Source organism: Haliotis rubra, unplaced genomic scaffold, assembly GCF_003918875.1.
Source record: "Haliotis rubra isolate DU_JTF1 unplaced genomic scaffold, ASM391887v1 Scf148, whole genome shotgun sequence".
NCBI lineage: Eukaryota > Metazoa > Mollusca > Gastropoda > Lepetellida > Haliotidae > Haliotis > Haliotis rubra.
The window spans coordinates 477264-496801 of record NW_025765425.1 but is presented as its reverse complement, the minus strand read 5'-3'; the positions used below and the strand labels follow the sequence as shown (position 1 = coordinate 496801).

General features: G+C 41.7%; 1 long non-coding RNA gene across 1 annotated transcript; it reads right to left on the bottom strand.

The window, feature by feature from the left end:
* Positions 1 to 4867: 4867 nt before the first annotated feature.
* On the bottom strand, positions 4868 to 7247 carry LOC124269814. Its single transcript, XR_006896618.1, has 2 exons — positions 7021 to 7247; positions 4868 to 4915 (listed from the first exon to the last, which is right to left on the bottom strand). It is a non-coding gene; the product is annotated as an uncharacterized LOC124269814 (long non-coding RNA).
* Positions 7248 to 19538: the final 12291 nt, after the last annotated feature.

Genomic DNA, 19538 nt, shown 5'->3' with positions numbered 1-19538 from the left:
AGTATATATGGATGACAACTTCTTTTATTCTAGAGCACGACATTTCGATACAGGTTAAAAGAAGTTGTCATCCATATATACTTGTTCTGACTTCCAGCTTCTAAAATGGCACTGAAAGAAGTATATCTTTATTTGCGGATAATATTGTTTTACCTTGTCAAGACATACCTTGTTTTAAAGATATCTAAATCAACTTGGCTTGCGCTTAATATATTTTAGACCCGTGAAGATCCGGGGTAGAATAGGTTTTCAGCAACCCATTTTTGTCATAAAAGGCGACTGTTTGTCATAAAAGGCGACTAACGAGATCGGGTGGTCAGGCTCGCTGACTTGGTTGACACATGTCATCGGTTCCCAATTGCGCAGATCGATGCTCATGCTGTTGATCACTGGATTGTCTGGTCCAGACTCGATTATTTACAGATCACCACCATATAGCTGGAATATTGCTGAGTGCTGCGTAAAACTAAACTCACTCACTCACTTAATATATTTTACCAAACCATATATAGTAAACTATGGTTGTAATGAACTCAAAGGGACCAGTAATTTTAGGTTGTAAGCGTAGTTCAGTTTATGCATTTTGACTTAACAGACAGCAAATATATGGAGAAAAAACAAAGCAATGTGTATTATATCCATTTTATATTGAAGTTGACTGTACATAACCTGCAATAAATATCATGGCATATTGAACGATTAGTATGAATGGGTAGTTGTATCTGTGCATTTTAAAATCAAAGTGAGCGAGCAAGTTTAGTTTTACGCCGCACTCAGCAATATTACAGCTATATGGCAGCGATCTGCTGTTGATCAACAGCATGAACATCAATGTACACAATTTGGATACGATGACATGTCAACCAAGTCGGCAAATCTGTTCACCTGATCTAATTAGTCGCCTCTTACGACAAGCATGGGTTACTGAAGATCAATTCTAACAAAGATCGTCACAGGTAATGTCACTTTTACCATGAATGCACTGGACATTTTCAGTATGCAGGTGTAGCAGGGCGTGGAGTCATCCCACAGATGACATCCTTACCTTGTCAGCTTGCTGACGGGGTTAACCTCTTTGGTCATGTGGACAAGGCGTCCGACTTCTGATCAGAAGGTCCGTGGTTCGAATGCCAGCATGGGACTCGGAAATTTTATGGCCGCTACACAGGGATAGGATGTTTTGCGGGTTTTTAAAAAAAACAAAAACAACTGACATGAGGCTGTTCTACAAGGCTGGTGACCATCAGAATTGCTCGAAGCCAGAGTTTGGCAAGAAGGTCCAGATCCAGGTCCCAATCACGTGCATACAGGTCGAAGTGCTGTGAATCCGACAAGCTCGAATATGCTGAAACAAATTGCCTTGATTTCTTAAATAACACTGTGGTGGCACTTTGAGAAACAGGTCCCAAAACTGATTCATCCAGAATGATTAGGCAAAGGGTCAGGGTAAACTTGCATAAGTCTCTAAGGTAACAAATTAACTTATAAATGAAAATTTCTGAAAGAATATAAATACAGACTGGCCTCCTGTACTGTCCGCTTATCTAGACTTGCCTTTTTAAAGGATAGAATTACTATACATCCATGGGCTTAGCATTCAGTACAGCCTTGGACCATTAGGCTTGTGGCAGGCATGGAGTTGCAGAGGCATATCGGCAGATGAAGGTTGACATTCACAAGACCACAGTAATTGTAAGAAATTGGGGTCTTAGATTTTGTTAGTCCCTTAAATCTAGCATTGTTGTCTACATTGGGAATGTAATTTGTAGATATGTAAAAGATAACTATTATAAGTCAAGATGGCAAAAAATAATCAAACCCGACAAAGAAATGAAGGTGAGTGAGTGAGTGAGTTTAGTTTTACACCGCACGCAGCAATATTCCAGCTATATGGTGGCGGTCTGTAAATAATCATGGCTGGACCGGACAATCCAGTGATCAACAGCATGATCATCAATCCAACGCAAATCAATGACATGTGTCAACCAAGTCAGCGAGCCTGACCACCCGACAACATTAGTCGCCTCTTAAGACAAGCATGGGTTACTGAAGATCAATTCTAACCTGGATCTTCACGGGTCCTGAAGGTAAGATGACAACGATGTGACTAGTAGTTACTAATGGCTGGAGTCACTGACATATCCATTCAATACTTCCTTGCCAAAACTTTAATGGTTGTTCAAAGATATAAAACAGTATCAAGGCAACAGTTGAGACATCTGACAACCAAATCCTTTTAAGTTGAGAACAAATTCTGCGTAATTTTTTAAAATATGATCCAATAGTGCATTAATAAATTATCAGAAACCAATATTGGTTAAGTCAAACTAAAGTGATGACATATTGCCAAGTTCTGGTCATTTTACTTCACACCATCACTACACTTTGACATCGAGACCAGAATAAACCCCTTAAGACCAAGGTTTGAATTGGTTTTCTGCAACTTATGTTCGTCTGAGTAGTTGTTGGTTGACGCACGTCATTTCCCAATGATGATCATAACATCAATCACTGGATTGTCTGGTCTTGGCTCATATTTACAGACCATCATATAGCTGGAACATTGCCGAGGCCAGAGTGTGGCCAACCATGAGTCATAAAATTACCCAAGCTTCAGTTCTCAATAGAGGTGAGGTGAAATTGGGTTTAACATCGTGCTTGAGAATATTTCGCTCATATGACGTGCATGTTTGTGTATGTATGTGTGGCTGCTTGTACTAGCCTAGACTTAAGCTCGTTTTATAGTGCTAGCCCACTGAGATACCACGCCGCAGTGAAGCATGAATACCCAACTCAAACACATTATACTGACTCCGAGCTGACCAGTCCTTGTTGTACCCATTAATGCCAAGCGCCAGGCAGGGACCAACAAGTACCATATTTTAACATCTTTTGGTATGATGCGGTCGGGGATCGAACCCGCGACCTTCTGCTCTCCGGGCGGACGCTCTCACCACTACACCACGGAGGCGCGGTAGGTTTCAAAAGAACTCGCAACACAAAGACAAAGCAGATTTCATTTATTGTGAAATAGGATGTGGATATGATAGCACACATGCAAGCCATTATAATAACACTAAGAAATACAATAAAAGTACTGTTGGAAATAGGAAAAAAAAAGAAGGTTATTAGGTTCTGTATCCCTAAAATTTACACAATTTGAAATAGCATATGTCAAAATAACCCACATGGGCATAACTGGGCGTTCAGTCGGATGCGTAATAGGATATCCAGAAAAGCATATTTACTCAAAAAACGTTTAATTGGGGAAAACTTAGAAAAATAAGAGTGAGTGCTGAAAACAATAGATCAGACTATAGATGGCAATTGGGTTGCTCAGCCAGGTAGAAAGACTGGACTCACCTGGCATGAAATGCGTGTGCTGCCTGCAGGCACATGGGGTCATCTCAAAGATATTTTATGCTTTCTCATGTGTGTTGAATGTCTCATCTATTGATTAACATCTTGTGTGTCTTTCTTTCACAAAGTTTATGTTAAGATGTGTAAAAGAGTATGATACCAATAGAAAAGCTTAAATGAACTATCGTATTAAATGTCTCAAAACATATTGGTGGCATGACCACCCAATGATCAACAGGACAGGATATTATTTGTAAATTGTTAAGACATTCCGTTTACTTCCCCAGCATAATTCCCTTAGAGGACAATCTTATCTTAGCTGATATCTGTATCCCCCAACCATCGTCTGCTGCGACACCTGTCCTGGTTTTGCTTTTGAGACAACCCCTCCTACCATTTTTTTTCATAGTGATAGTGAGACTCCATGGTAGCTACATGCTTAATAGTTTCAGTATTTATCATTTTTTATGTCAGCTATCGTTCATAATGAAGCTAAGTTAAATTTCAAAGTGGGCATTTAAAAAGTGTCCTTTGTAAAACAATATCATTGCACACTAATTTGCATAAAGCCATGGTCTGTTCTAAATAAGTCGCTTTGGACTTAGAAAAAAACCCCGCATTGCTCATTTTTGCACTAATCTCTCCTCAGTAAAATCCTTTTTTCTACGTTTCCTGTCTCCCTACAACCGAGACTGTAGTTAGGCAGAACTTTAACAGATATTTCACACTTTCACAAATTAACTACCTAAATTGTAGAGATAAATGTGAAAAACCAGTATTTTTTCTATTTCCAACAGTACTTTAGTCACCATTTTCAATTTGTAATGCATGGAGTTCATAACTTGGTTTACACAAATCCACTAACTCCAAACATTGAAATTAATACTTGACTGACTGACTGGTTTTACGCCGGTTTTAGCAATATTCCAGCAATATCACGGCGGGGGACACCAGAAATGGGCTTCACACATTGTGCCCATGTGAGGATTTGAACCCGGGTCTTCGGCGTGACGAGCAAACGCTTTAACCACTAGGCTACCCCACCCCACCCCCAAAATTAATACTTGAAAAGCAATGTCTTTCACCCCAAACCTGCAAGAATTTCAACACAGAATATGAAAATGTATGGAGACAATGGTCACCCTGAAATAATGTTGAAAGAACTGGACAGTTTGGATTTAATACCTTTATAAAATACTTCTATCCACCTTTTTATATTGGTCCACAGCTGAAGGGATTTCTGTATAAGGTACCAAGAGACTGAGTCAGTGGCTGTCACAAAGTCAACACAAAGTAGCATTCCAAGGATATGTTTGATATTTTGTGGTGGCCCCTGTTGTGTGGGTATTTTGTTAACTATTGAATTGGGCAGTTTTCTTTTAAATCTTCAACTCTCTTCGTCAGCATAGAGACTTCTGTGACACAGTGTCAATTTTCCTACGTGTGTCTTCCATTACCTTTTGCCTTTTGCAGGGCATCAATTAGGAACTGTTTTGAGATTCCTTCCATGCTGTCAATTGAAGGGTATGCCATGTTCTCAGAGGGAGAGGTGGGACTGGAAAAAAATAAGATAATATATTCAATTAGGCTGCTGGTCGATGTTGCCTAATTGGCTTTTTGTTTGTTATTGATTTGAGTGAGTGAGTTTAGTTTTATGCCGCACTCAGCAATATTCCAGCTATATGGCGGCAGTCTGTAAAGAATTGAGTCTGGACCAGACAATCCAGTGATCAACAGCATGAGCATCGATCTGCGCAATTGGGAACCGATGACATGTGTCAACCAAGCCAGTGAGCCTGACCACCCGATCCCATTATTGATTTGAAGGATGGGGGATGATCTGCTAAGGGCAATGTTACTCGCGTCTGTCCCTTCACTGCCAAACTGAAGTCCCTTTTTGAAGGATGGGGGATGATCTGCTAAGGGCAATGTTACTCGCGTCTGTCCCTTCACTGCCAAACTGAAGTCCCTTTTTGAAGGATGGGGATGATCTGCTAAGGGCAATGTTACTCGCGTCTGTCCCTTCACTGCCAAACTGAAGTCCCTTTTTGAAGGATGGGGGATGATCTGCTAAGGGCAATGTTAGTCATGTCTGTCCCTTCACTGCCAAACTGAAGTCCCTTTTTCACGTTATCTGTATCCATACAATAGGAACATACACAGTGATAGGGCATATTTATGGGTACGTATTTCTTACAATTGAATATACCCTTATTTCAATTCAGATGTGGCAGATGTCAGCAAACTAATGTGTCACAGGTAATTAAAACTAGAACAGTTGAATGGACGAGTGAGTGAGTACAGCTTGACACCGCTTTTAGCAATATTCCAACAATATCCAGAACACCAGAAATGGGCTTCACCCATTGTACCCATGCGCGGAATCGAACCCGGGTCTTCGGCATGATGGGCGAACGCCCCTAGAACAGTTGAAAAGATTTCAACCTGATACAGGATAAACTTGTCTGACCACGATTCTTGTCCTCCTTTGTTATCTACAGTGATTTGCCAGTCAACCATAATTAAATATCAGTTATAGGCTGTTCTGTTGCATGCAACAACCTGCAACTTGTCACTTAAACTACAAAATACCGGTAGTCAGGAGACTGAGCAACCTGAAAAATCAGAAATCATAGACTTGAGTTCAGATGCAAAGATGCTTTGGGGACAATGGCAAAATGTACTTTTAATACTCACACCTTCACCTGCATACTCACACCTTCACTGACTGACTGATTTTGGTTTTACGCCACTTTTAGCAATATTCCAGCAACATCACGGGGGGGAACACCAGAAATGGGCTTCACACATTGTACCCATGTGGGGATTTGAACCCTGGTCTTCGCCGTGATGTGCCAACGCTTTAACCACTGGACTACCCCACCGCCCCTCACACCTTGAAGACATCACTGTTTAATAATACGATGTCAAAGTGGTTTACAGTTATGACATCAGAATGCTAATACCTCTGTCACAATAGTATTAGACATTGCTTGACTCGCAGAAAGCAGAGAGTAGTCACACTGGTTGAATTCTTAGGAAAGAAGTACTTTGCTTGATATTATTTTGCTAATGTTCGGTAAGTAATAAATAAAATACTAAACTATGTCCCATGTAATACCATATTTATGAAATGATTGAATGGTTTGGTAGCTAACGAGCAGAATTATTTAGTATTCTCTATGTATCATAATGTAGAACTGGATATTGTTGGTTCTAGTTTGCAGTCAGTAGCACCAACAACATTACTGTAGATGTCTACTTTTGACTATTTGCATAATTCACATACAGCTGGGCACTCTGGACACGATAAAACTATCACATCTATCAAAACCTGATTTTATTGGCCAGGAATGTCTAAGACATTAAAGAATGGATGCAATCTTATCGACTTCTGTGCACGCTGTAAACCAGGATGAAACAGGTATTCTTTACAACAATTTATTGTATGTGCACATGCTTAGGAATATTTTGCTCGTATGACGATGTGCATGTGTGGCTGTTTGTACTAGCCCAGTCTCAAGCTGGTTTAATAAAGCTAGCTCACCAAGATACCATGGCACAGGTAAGCATGAATACCCAACTCAGGCACATTATACTGACTCTGAGCCAATCAGTCATTGTTATACCCATTAATGCAGTGCAGGGGCCATCATGTACCATATTTTAACGTCTGTTGGTATGGTGCGGCCGGGGATCAATCTTGTGACCTTCCGCTCTCCGGCCAGACACCATACCCACTACACCACAGATGGCGGTCCCCTGGAATGTATCGCCATAGACATAGTTGGTCCTTTACCTAAAAGTAGAAATGGCAATGAGTACATTTACATTTGAAGGTAAACCCACTGTAAATGTGCATCAGCTCAAACCATATGAGACAAATGTGGTCATCTCAGGATTTGAGGGTCAATCAATATAAGGCCAGACCAATTTTATTCTTGTTTTACAGATTTTTGTACTCAGAAAACCTAAAGGCAGGAGGAAAAATAAATAAAATAAATAATAAAAAAATCTAAAAGATTTCTTGTAAATTTAGTTTTGACCAACAAAACATTAGGATTTTATTTTTTGAGCGGACTGACTGACTTTTGGTTTTACGCCGCTTTTAGCAATATTCCAGCAACATCACGGCAGGGGACACCAGAAATGGGCTTCACACATTGTACCCATGTGGGTTTTCATTGGCGACCCGGTTTAACCACTAGGCTACCCTACAGCCCCATTTTTGAGAAAATTAACTATATTTTTTTCTTCTTGAAAAAATATGACCCGCGGATCCATAAAACCAAGAAATAAAATGTCTGAAATGTTGAAATACATTGTTTTAGGGTAAGCCTAAAGGGATTATTATTATTATGTTTTACAGATTAAAGATAATATGCAGCAGAGAGGTTGATGATCCTGGCAGTCAGACTGGTAAAGGCTCATCAGTTGTCCCGTCTACGCATCATATCAATGGGACTTTTCCCAGGAAACACTGCCTATGTCGAATGCTAGAAAAATGCTTTTAGCCTTAATATCTTTATAAAGTTGATAAATGTACTATGTTGTCATTATATCAACTTGCCTATGCATATACCTAATTTATATTTCAATCGGGGCAGTTTACAGGAGAGAATTTGGTACCAAACCAACAACTCAAGATTTTTCAGAGTTCTGAAATCTGAAATACTTTACATTTATGCTAATAATACAGGTGGTGTAAAAATATGAATTAACATTTTTCTTAAATAAATGTTGAATGTTTGTGTTACTGTACTTAATTATATCGTTTCTCTACTGAAGAAATATTAACATAAATGTTAAGTCTTGATAAATATTACCGTAGATAAGCCGAATTTTGAGGACAAAAAAAGCTGTCTCTAGCAGGGGGTTGGCTTATCTATGAGATATAATTTCTTGAAAGTATTTTTCAGGTCGTCAGTGGGAATGAGTTCCGCCCGTACCCCCCCTTTTTTTCAGTAAGAAATTGTGTTCTGAGGAATTATTTCCCGGTGTAATATTAAAAAAGGGTTGCTGATATAATTTTTTGGGGTTTGAAGTGTTTAATAGGGGAAGAGGGAGAGAGAGAGAGAGAGAAACATATTAAAAAGGGGGGGTGATAAAAAAATAAAACGCATATATTCTTATACTTTGTCTGTCTTTGTTCTTCCGGCTGAGCTCCCGCGTTGTCTCGACGCCTGCAGCTTCCTGTGGAATTCACATGCTATTTTCATACATCTAATATTAGTGGTGCAAGCATTCAAGTGAACTATGTAACTAAGAACCTTAACTAAGTGTCTAACTAAGAGTGAAAGTAACGATGACTAAAGTGGGAATCGAACCTGGGGCGTCTGGATGAGAGTCTTGCATCTTACCTCGGTGCTACTGAGATAGGTGAATGAAACATCGGAGTTTATTGTATTTATACGCTGGTCGTTCAGGCCTACGCATGGGTTTGTATTAATTATAAGACGCTCACTTCAGAAGCCTTGGTGGCTCCGTGGCTCCGTGGAAAGACAATAAGGGAAGGCTTGAGGGTGAGGAGTTCCAGATATCGAACCTCGCACATAATTTTTTGTATTTTGTTTACTTGTGTATCCGTGATGACGTATGGAGGTAATGCTGGTACAACAACTATTTGTAATAATGGAATTGTATTGTCGTACTGTTGGTGGTTGCGAAATTTTTACGAGAGATCACTTGTTGTGCTTTCACGTGCATGGAATGCATTTGGCACGAAGTGCTTGTATCTAGTGATGTCACATGATGTAACGCTTGCATAATTTGTGATTTTATCATACATGGGCTTGCCATTCCCATACAAGATCCCGATTGAGTGAGTGTCCTGCTGTTTCTCATTCATATCAATTGTAAAGCCAGTTATTATATTATATGTATATATTATATAGTTCTCTTGAATATACGTAATTACTGATTAACTGGTGTTTTTGGACTATGTTATAATGTATAGACCACATCGGGTCCGTGTAGTTGTATGTAACGACGAATAAAAAAACTCATGAACAGAGAAGTACATAAGTTGTATTTTATTTATATAGATATATGGATATACACCAATACCAAGGATATGTGTGTGTGTATATATATATATATATATATATGAATCCACATTTCTGCCCAGACCAACACGTGAGATTACAGATCAACATTATCTGGACATGGGTTTTAAAGTCAAACGTAACGGTCGAGTCGTCACTCCGTCAGACATCACTGCTCGTTTCGCGTAGAAATAAGACAGTCCCGAACGCCTTTGCTGATACGTAAACATGGTATTATTTCTACTTCTGAAACCGGTATTGACAATCGATCACGACATTTCATCGCGCAAGACAGACCGATAGAGATTCATTGGGTCGTGAACCTTTCTCTTGTTCAACCCCTTGCAGCTCAATTTCACACTATTATCGCTCTGACGAAGGGCATACGTTTTGGAATTCAGCGATACCATCTCATCACCCTCGCTCTCAACTTTGAAAAGCCCTGGCGTGCGCTTGTCTCGCATGGCGTGTTTGGCGCAACATTCACAAGGTAGAAAATGCATTTTATCGTCCGCCTCGATGTCATCTTTGTCGCGAAACCCGTATAGCATCCTGTCATACTCGGTTAGTTTTCCGATAATGCGAAGTAACAGCTATCAGTATCGCATTGCAACAGCTCGAACGCACTCGTCTAGGAATTTCAGTAGGAATTCGTAATCGAACTGTAACATGCGTAGCTTGGCGTACTGTAACACGAAGTAGCAGAGGACAGACGGCATATCGACCGAGATAGACTTTTTAAGCGATATGACCTCAAAGTCATCGTCATCTAAAGTGCACAAGGACAAGAAATGTCTTATTGACCTGAGCCAAGACCGAGTTCTCTCCGTGAACGTACTTACACGTGGTATGTCGCGTTTTGTCCATCAAAGACTACCGTGACGCCGCTGTTGCCTATCAGTTTCCACACCTCGCCCATGATAGCGAAATCTTTGTCGGAGTCACCTAGACGGCGACTCAGCGGGTCACCTTTTCCACGGCGGGTTTGAAGCATTTCATTCCCTTTGTATTCGACTGCCTGGTAAATTTTGGTTACCATGAGACCCTGCTGTAAATACCATCTAAGTAACGGCGCGGCTAGTAGTATTCTGCTCGCCATTCCTCCCACCAACAAAGTGCGATCATCGCTGACTAAGTTTCTTTCTCTGACAAAGTCGCGCATATGATTTCCCATTTAAGCAAAGGGAACTTAACACGAGGCAAATATTAGTGCCATTTCAGAAAAATGTTCGTACAGTTCGTCCGAACGTGAATATCGACCTCTACCAATCCGGAACAAGGATCCGTGATCACGGGATCGGTAGGGTCTCCTTGCTAACGGCGTATTCGCGTGAGCACTCGTGAAGGATACTGTCTCGCCTTAAGAAAAATCTTGCAGTTCAACATCCGCTTTCAAGACATGTTACGGAAATCGCGATTCCCACATGCAAATGATCTCGTAACCCAAACCCCTGAGGTAGCGCTGCTCTCTCTCACGGTTCTGTTAAATCGAGTTTTGCTTTCTCGCTCTGCACGACGCACGAATGACAGTGAAAATAACACCCCATAAATTCGTAACAGGTTCGAGATACGGATCTTAGCCATCCACCAGAAAAAGGTCCTATTCTTTTTTGCACCAAATTCAATCGATGCATCAACGATATTCCTTTCCGTGACTTTCCCAATCTAACCAATCGTGAGCTAATGGTATACTTTTCAAATTTCTTGGCGATAAAACCTGTTTTACACTGCGTGTCCGGCAAACCAGCGCATCGAAATAACCAGTAGGGCATCTCGAGTCCCAAACAGTAGAGATACAAGGCATTGCAATCTAGACCAATGCACTTTTGACAGACTATCCTTATCCCCGCGCAAAAATGTCTCACCAGCTCTGTGTTAACGACAAAAGATAATAGAAGGCCCTCCCACTATACCGCGTCTCCCAAAGATCACTATCCCCCGGTCCTAATAGGGCAAAGTGAACGCATTCTTTAAGCTTCGTCCGAACAGTAATCGCCTCGCGATACCCGGTGTTGACACGGCATCTTTGAAAATGTCTATGCGTCTCACACCAATAGAAGCGCTTTAGTCTGTCAACAGCCTCCCACGCCGGGTGACACGCCTAGATTATTATACCAAATCAAAAAGTCCCTCAGCGCTTGCATGTTATTCTCGCTCCATATTTTTGTATGTAAGCATAGTTCTCCGCTTCTGGGGACGGCTTTTAATTTCAAATGTGATAGCATCTCTCGGTTGACTTATTCTTCAAGGGTCTCGGTGCAGGGAAGGCTACATATTTTTGCCAATTCACATCCTCCAGGGTATTAATACCCTTTAGGTTAGACCAAAACGCCTCTATCGAAGGGAGCTTCGTTTCCTCTAGCTTCTCGAAACTATCGAGGTACTCGTAACAAAAGAAACCCTTAGATTGAGAAACGTTGAACGTAGATAGAAACTGGTCATAAAATTAGAGATATCTAAAATTTTCAGTCTTTGGGAAACGATGCTAATGTACTGATTGTTTCTCTTGATGAAGTTATTATCGTCATCGACAATGTTCAATGCCCTGGCTAATTTGCTCTTCAATAAATTCAAATCGTATTTGGAACTATTGAATCCCAAAAGAGGGAATTGATTTCGAAACAAAGAAACCAGTCCCTCGAGCGTCCATTCATCACCCAGTGTCCACACCACACGGGGCGAGGTGGCGGCGGATGCTTGAACATCCGCTTCGTTGATATCTTCCCGTTCATTGTAGTTGATATTTACTGCCGATGAGTCAGACCCTGCAACATGTCTCTGTACACTTTCGGTTTTGATAGTCTATTGACCATGCTCGGAGATGGATCCTGGTCATCGACATCATGTCGTTTTGGTGCAACGCTGTTGTTTTTCCTACCCCGTAAATGATCAATTTGCTTCCGCAATTTGACCAAGGCTGGTTGTAATTTCAATTCGGTTTATCTTTTCGCCTCCGTGGCTATCCGTGACATAGTCCACGACCTGAGCGAGTAAACTCTCTGTTTCTTCACTTGGGTTCTTTGTAACCGGGAACGTTGGAGCACAGGGAAATGGAAATGGGATGGTGACGTGTCCTCCACGACGTAGACGAAGTTTTTTGGCTCTCATCAGCGCTCTCACGTGATCAGGAGAGATTCACCGTCAAACATAGCGTGATATTCATAAAGTCTGTCATCCAGCCGGAACGTAATACCGCATCTTTCCTCGAAGTTGATAAAATATTGTCTGCGCGGGCGGCTAAAAGTAACCACCAGGGAATCTAAGCACGCTTTTCTAACAACAACCGCTTTTCGCGGATTCCTCACAGACCCTCCTCCTGCTGAAGCACATATCGCAATGTCGGCACTTGAATCACTTAGCATAGACCTCGAGATCGACAATGTAGGTCAAGTGGCTTTCGTAACAAGCCATGTTCAGAGTGGATTTGTCATTGTCATTGCCTTGTTTATTCGACAGATAGACGGGTACGCAAGAATGACCTTCGTCGTGTATTTTGAATATATTGACACGAACGTTAAAAGTCCTCTCGAACAAAGGAATATCATCCGGGACGTTCAATCCTTTAAACGATAGTGGGCTGATTTCCTTTCTTCCCTTCGAAATAGCTTTAATTTTTATATATATATATATATATATCAATTGTTACATCTTAAGTTGTACCTACCTTTCTCGCGACTTTTTCCGGGAAGCGTAGGTTTCTCAATGATGCAAATGTATATTTTTGGATGTAGATGATACCTCCATCGATCTTGATTGAAATCTTTCTGGAGAGTGTCCTTTAAAGTGACATGGGGCATGTTTGGGTTGCCGAACTCGTCGTAGTCACTGTCATCGCTTAACAGGATAACATTGCTTTCGGTTTCGCTGGTAGCGTCATCGTCGAGGTCTGTTCTGTTTTTGAGTAAGATTACTCAGCGCCAGACATCGCCATCATCATCATCGCCGCCACAGATCACGATATCAGTATCTTGTGAGGAGCATTCGGGTTCGTTCTTCCAGTTCACCGCTGGCGCTTTTTCGCTTTCTTCAAGAAGAACTCGATTCAGCTACTTGGGGTGCCTTACGTTTCACACCCTCTTCTCGGCTTCGGCGACGTCGGCATTGCTGCTAGTGTTGATAGTCTTCTTCTTCTTCAAGATGTCCATGTCGTCGGCGGCGTGTTGGGGTGGTTGGCGGTGTGGTCTGAAGAGAGAATCGGATAGCTTTTATATCGTTACACATAATACAAACACATGAAAAGAATAACAATTAGCGGTAGGACACGAGGGAGAGAATAACAATTAGCGACGGGGATGCGCGGTGCAGGAAAACAATTGTTACTAGGGTGGATGGTTTCGGGTCAATAAGGAGGAGCTTATGGGACGTAGGTGTTTGCACGTGTCTACAGAAAGGAACATAACGAATACACTTACTCGTGCACAATGTAGATATATTCAGGAAAGACCAATATCCTTTCTCATTACACGTCTCGGTATCTCTTCTCCATAAACAACTGAGGTTTAACGATGTGTATCGTCAAAAAAAACAGGTCCTCTCGAGGGTTTGAGTTAATTAATGCACGTGGTCAATTCAACGCCTCTAGATGTATCGTCAAAAAACATGAATCTACGGGTGTGTATGTGATAACTATACTTCCATACTATATACTGACCGTCTCCTCTCCAAGCGCTCGCGATGATCGCTAATTTGTTGATTGATGCGCATCCTAGGGATGACAATCAAAAGAAGGGGAGGGAGTCTCAGCAGCTGAGTATACACACGCTCAGCGAAATACTCGTTAACGATGTATTTTCAAAATTCGTACAATTAGCCCAGACAAGTGTTTATAAAATACTACATATCTTCATTGCAATGATTTCATCAGTGTAATTATATGTGATCGAAGATATCGCTCTCCCGTGAACTGCGCGGCCCGAGTATGTGGAAATTATGTAATTCCACAAGCCATGTATCCGAGTGGACTTCGGTATCGGGTCACCTGTTCTCCCCTCACCCCACACTCCCCTCCCCACATGGTCATGCCGGACTTCGGGTATCGGGTTACGTTACCTATTGTCTTTAACTAACTGGGGTCAGTCGATTAGAGACCACGCGACGAGAAGATAGACGTTTCATAATGGGATTTCTTATCATGTTTTGGATGAGTTTGGCGACTCTATGGTGGACTACCAGCGGTGTCCTGGGGTTACCCCCAACATGCTTTGATGGATGGAGGGGAACTGTGGTGCTACGCTGGCACCCGACACCTTTCAACGGGAGGACCGTACCCCCGGGTCCTAAGGATTACAGGCGAGAGGTGGGACCGGGGATTTTCTGTCGGTGGATACAGCTATCCTAACCTGCGATTCGTGGACCTTAAAAACAGCGCCGTGACCTGTGGGGAGATTTCGAGACCCTCCTGGGTCACGATACAGATTAACGGTGAACCGTGTCCCGAGGTGAGTTATGCAAACATAATTATAATATATAATGTTTTACAGATTAAAAGTAGTATGCAGCAGAGAGAGTTTGGAGATTATTTATTCATTTTATTATTTATTTATTTATTTATTTCGTGTTTTTCACAGATTCTTGCTAGCTCACCATCGACGTCTGGAACCGCGACAATCATCAAAACCGATACAACTACGTCAACTAAGACAACTAGCACCCTCACCACCACCACCACTCCACCATTCACAGGTATTGTTACTAGATATCCTATTAGTTTTGTATTGAAACCGATCGTATTTTACGTATTTTGTTGTATTTCTAACTTCTTTTCTGAACTTTTTGTTCTTGTTCTCTATTGTTAGATGACGCTGGATCGGACCCACCAACTTCTGGAAACACCACATCATACTCGATAAGCGATAGCGCTCTAGTTAACGGTAAGTAAATCAATTCATTTATCTCTCTCTTGTGTGTGTGTGTGTGTGTGTGTGTGTTTGGATGAGAGAGAGAGAGAGAGATTCAGATACTCATTATTGCACGGATTCAGATTCTTTCTCCATTTCAGGTGTTAATAGATCAACATGATCACCTTCTATCACTTCTGCGAGTACTGTTGCTATAAACGTCACTACTCTACTACTACCTCCTCCCTCCTGCTCTGTTTCTACTGTGATGGTTTCACACATCGTCGCGTCGAGTGCTGTGTTTACTATCGGCGATGATAGAGCTTCGTCGTGAACGGGTGTTAACACAGTGGTAGTGTGGAATTTATTCGTTGTAATTTTCGTTATTTTGGGTGTGATTTGCGTGATCTTGATATGTATGTGTGGTGTCATGTGTAGATTTTAGAGAAGGTCTAATTACATTCATATGCAAAGTGTTTTACCTTCTATCGAACTGCAACATCTCGTTGACAGGGGTGGTACCGGGTTTATATCTAATAATGATTGCTATGAATCGGCGGGAGATGAAGAAAATACTTTGTACGAAGAAGTACTTAGATAACATTATCAAACGAGCCTAATTTCTTTTCCCTTTCTACTCGGTTTCCAGATTTGAAAGTTATGTGGTACCCCCTTGTCTGCGTGCTGAGCGGAGGATGGGTAATTTTTACCCTCGTCATCAGGGTTATGTGTAGGCAGCGACTTCGACGTCTCTCTAGACGGTGTTGTCGGCGTGGTGCACGACAGCGTTTTGTGCCGGACATCGAGTTGATCGGATCCGGATGCCAGAGCGTGCCCACTCCCCCTGCCTATGCTGATGACGCCTTCTCAATAATAGAATCCGTATACTCTCACTTGGAATAGAAAATATAATTTCTTACTTTTCCCTCGCCAGATTTGATTGCATATTTGGAAGAGGTGTGTGTGTGAGTGAGTGAGTGAGTGAGTGAGTGAGATCATTCGTGTATAATTATGCGTTGTGTGTGTGTGTGTGTGTGAATGAAACAAAATGTTAGTAATAATAATAATAATATTCCTCTCTGGTGCATAATATCTTTAATCTGTAAAACAATAATAATAATAATAATAATAATAAATGTGAATTCTTACCTTCAGTTGTTGAATATATGATTACACATCCTGTATTAGTAGCGCTTACATTAGATGAATACACACCCTCACCGTTCATTATTATCTACGACTGCTACTTGATTCCATGTATATCTACAGATCATCGCGAGCGATGCGATGCTGTATTGTATCTACCCACTCTGATAGCTGTTCCTTTAATTTGTTCAGATTTTGTTTTTCCACCCATATTGTTAAAGGATGATTCGTTTCCTTTTCTCTCTGTCTTGAATTCCTGTATGAATGACAAGTATTCATCTTGTGTTTATATTGATATAGTTCGAATTGGTCAATGCTTCGTTGATCAACTACTTACTTATGCAGTGTTTTCTCATTGCCCGTCTTGTTGTTCGGCGCTGCAAAAAAAATTAAAAATAAATAAATAATAATAATAATCTACATAAATACATTTGTATTAATTATTCCCGTGCGACATCCCTGATAGCGTTGTGAGTAACATACCACGTGATATTATTGCATTCGTTATGGGTGTACTTACCTCTCGCCTTGTGTGTCTCGTATTTCTTGATCATCGCCTCTTGATACCTCATTTGTAGTATGATGAATGACTCTACAAATTCAACTTCTTCATTGAGATAGCGAGCTGTTGATCTCGGTGATATTCAGTGTCCACTTCATTATACGCTTTGAAACCACAATTCCTGCACTTATGGGTTGTTTTTTTCGCACTGGTTGATGAATCTACTCTGCGGTATTGCAAGGGTCGTAACGTTATAAATTCATCGAACGTGACAAACCACGGTTTATCTAACGAGTCATCTTCTGAGGATGAATCGTCTTGGGTAGTTGATATTTTATCCGATTGGTGCTGTGTCTTCTCCTTATAGTTTTCGTTCGACATGATCAACGTATATATGTAAGGTTTTGATTTGTTTTTTCGTTCGAGTCCGTTGTAGTCTGTATTTTATTAAATACTTTCTTAAATATTCATCTAGTCCAAAAACTAATGATTACACGAAACTGGGGATTGGTATCTCGTGTACTAGCAAGGTTCACCACTCGACGATTACCATTGGATGGAGAACAACGAACTCAATACAATAGTCGCTGAGAGATGGGTGTTTGGATTATCCAGGTGGTGATGTTTTTATCTTCGTTACTCGGTTTACCACTGTGTTTGTCGTTCACCAAGTGTAGCGCTGTTTGTATTTAGTAAATACTACTCTCTTCAACTCACGATTGTTCTTTAGAAATGTAGCTAATGACGATTCGAGTTGAAGTGGGGAATGTTAACTAGTGCGTGAGGTGTGACAAGAGAAACAATGTGTTTGTAATTAACCGCGAGTAGGAAATTGGTCCTTGAAGTTTCAGCGGGAGTAATGTTACCGTTTTCATTGTTGTATGGATTAGTGGGCATGGGGGGTTTATAAGACGTGATTAGCTCGGTACTCTTCCTCCGAATTATTCTTACGGTGATATTCGTACAATCATGAACCACAATATCTACCCCAGCGACATTTTTCGTCTGTTTGACAGAGGGCTCATTTCCTCAAACGCATATCTACGTTCACTAGTGGATAATTATCTACTAACGGGATTAGACATTGCTCTCGATGAGGCAAACGCGAGGGTTATAGACGTTATCCACAGATTTGGTGTGTCGATGTTACCTCCTCTCGAATGTGACACGGTGCATCATGTGTTGGACGATGAAACGTCACCGAATGTAAATGGTAATAGGAGGGATGATGGAATGATAATGGCACTAGGACCATCATCTGCCATACCACCACTTGACGCTACCATTTAACGTAGAGCTTTTACTAAAGTGGCATGAAACGGTGAAGACTTTACTAAAGTCTACGAACCACCTCTCGTGCCCCTGTGACACCGCCCCGCTGGATCGCGAGCCAAATGGAGGGAAGGTAAAAGCCCTTTGCTGTGTGTTCCTAGACTCCCTCGAAGTCTCTCAGCAGCGATATTCCAGACCCCTGTGATGGGGTGTCGAATTTCACCTTCACCCCGAATAACCAACGACTTAACCCGCAACGAAATGGACAGAGTTGTGGGACGAAAGTGGCAGTGGAGCAGACCCGATGGCAAGATCCTAGTATAGGACACGGAAAACGATTATGCTAAAAAGTACGTATTATCTTCCAATATTTTAGTTATTCATCTAATAACATAATATTGCTGCTCGATTCATCTAACATAACGCCTCACACGCACACACACACACGTGGTAGCGGTCAGCTGATTGGAAAGACTCAAGCTACGGTCGGGATGGTTTGGTCTGGTGATGCCAGGTCAAGACCTGCGGCCAGAAAGTATCGATTCGGGAGGGGAGCTGGTTTGCTGGCTCTCATCTCACTCTGCCTCAACTGATGAAGCACCTGTACTACTGGTTTACAAGACGCCTTCTCATGTAATACAGCGGGAACTGAGGATCGGGTCGTGTCACACACTGGTAGACTGGAACATGTTTTGCCGGGAAGTGTGCATGACAGTCATCGAGGCGGACAGTTCCAAGATCGGCGGCCTTGGAACCACGGTGGAAATCGACGAGTAAAGTTTGGCAAGAGGAAGTACCGTGGGAAAAGGGTCGAGGGGGTGTGGGTGCTTGGCGGCATTGAGCGTGAAAGTCGTCAAGTGTTCCTGACAACCCTGACCGACTGAAGTGCCGACACCCTCATCCCCGCATATAGAGAAGCATGTGGCCAAAGGAACTACAATCATCACCGATTGTTGGAAGGCCTACAGCAAGCTGGGGAAGCTGGGCTACACCCACATGACTGAATCATAGTGAACACTTTAAGGACCCTGAGACAGGCGCTCACACAAACACTATCGAGTCTACGTGGCGAGCTGTGAAAAACAATGGATCTGGGACACAGTCCAGGATCCGAGACACAGAAAACGTTATATGATTCTTACTTTGTGGAGTACATCTTTCGCCGAAAATACTTGTCTGGCGCTCCGGACAAGTACCTCGCTTTCCTGGATGCTGTGAAACGTGTATATGCACCTACCGTATATGACCGTCGATAAGCCGAATTTTGAGGACCCAAAAAATATGTCTGTAGAAGGGGGTCGTCTTATCTATGAGATACAATTTCACGGAAATATTTTTCAGCTCGCAAGTGCCCTGCCATGAGGTTACCGATATATC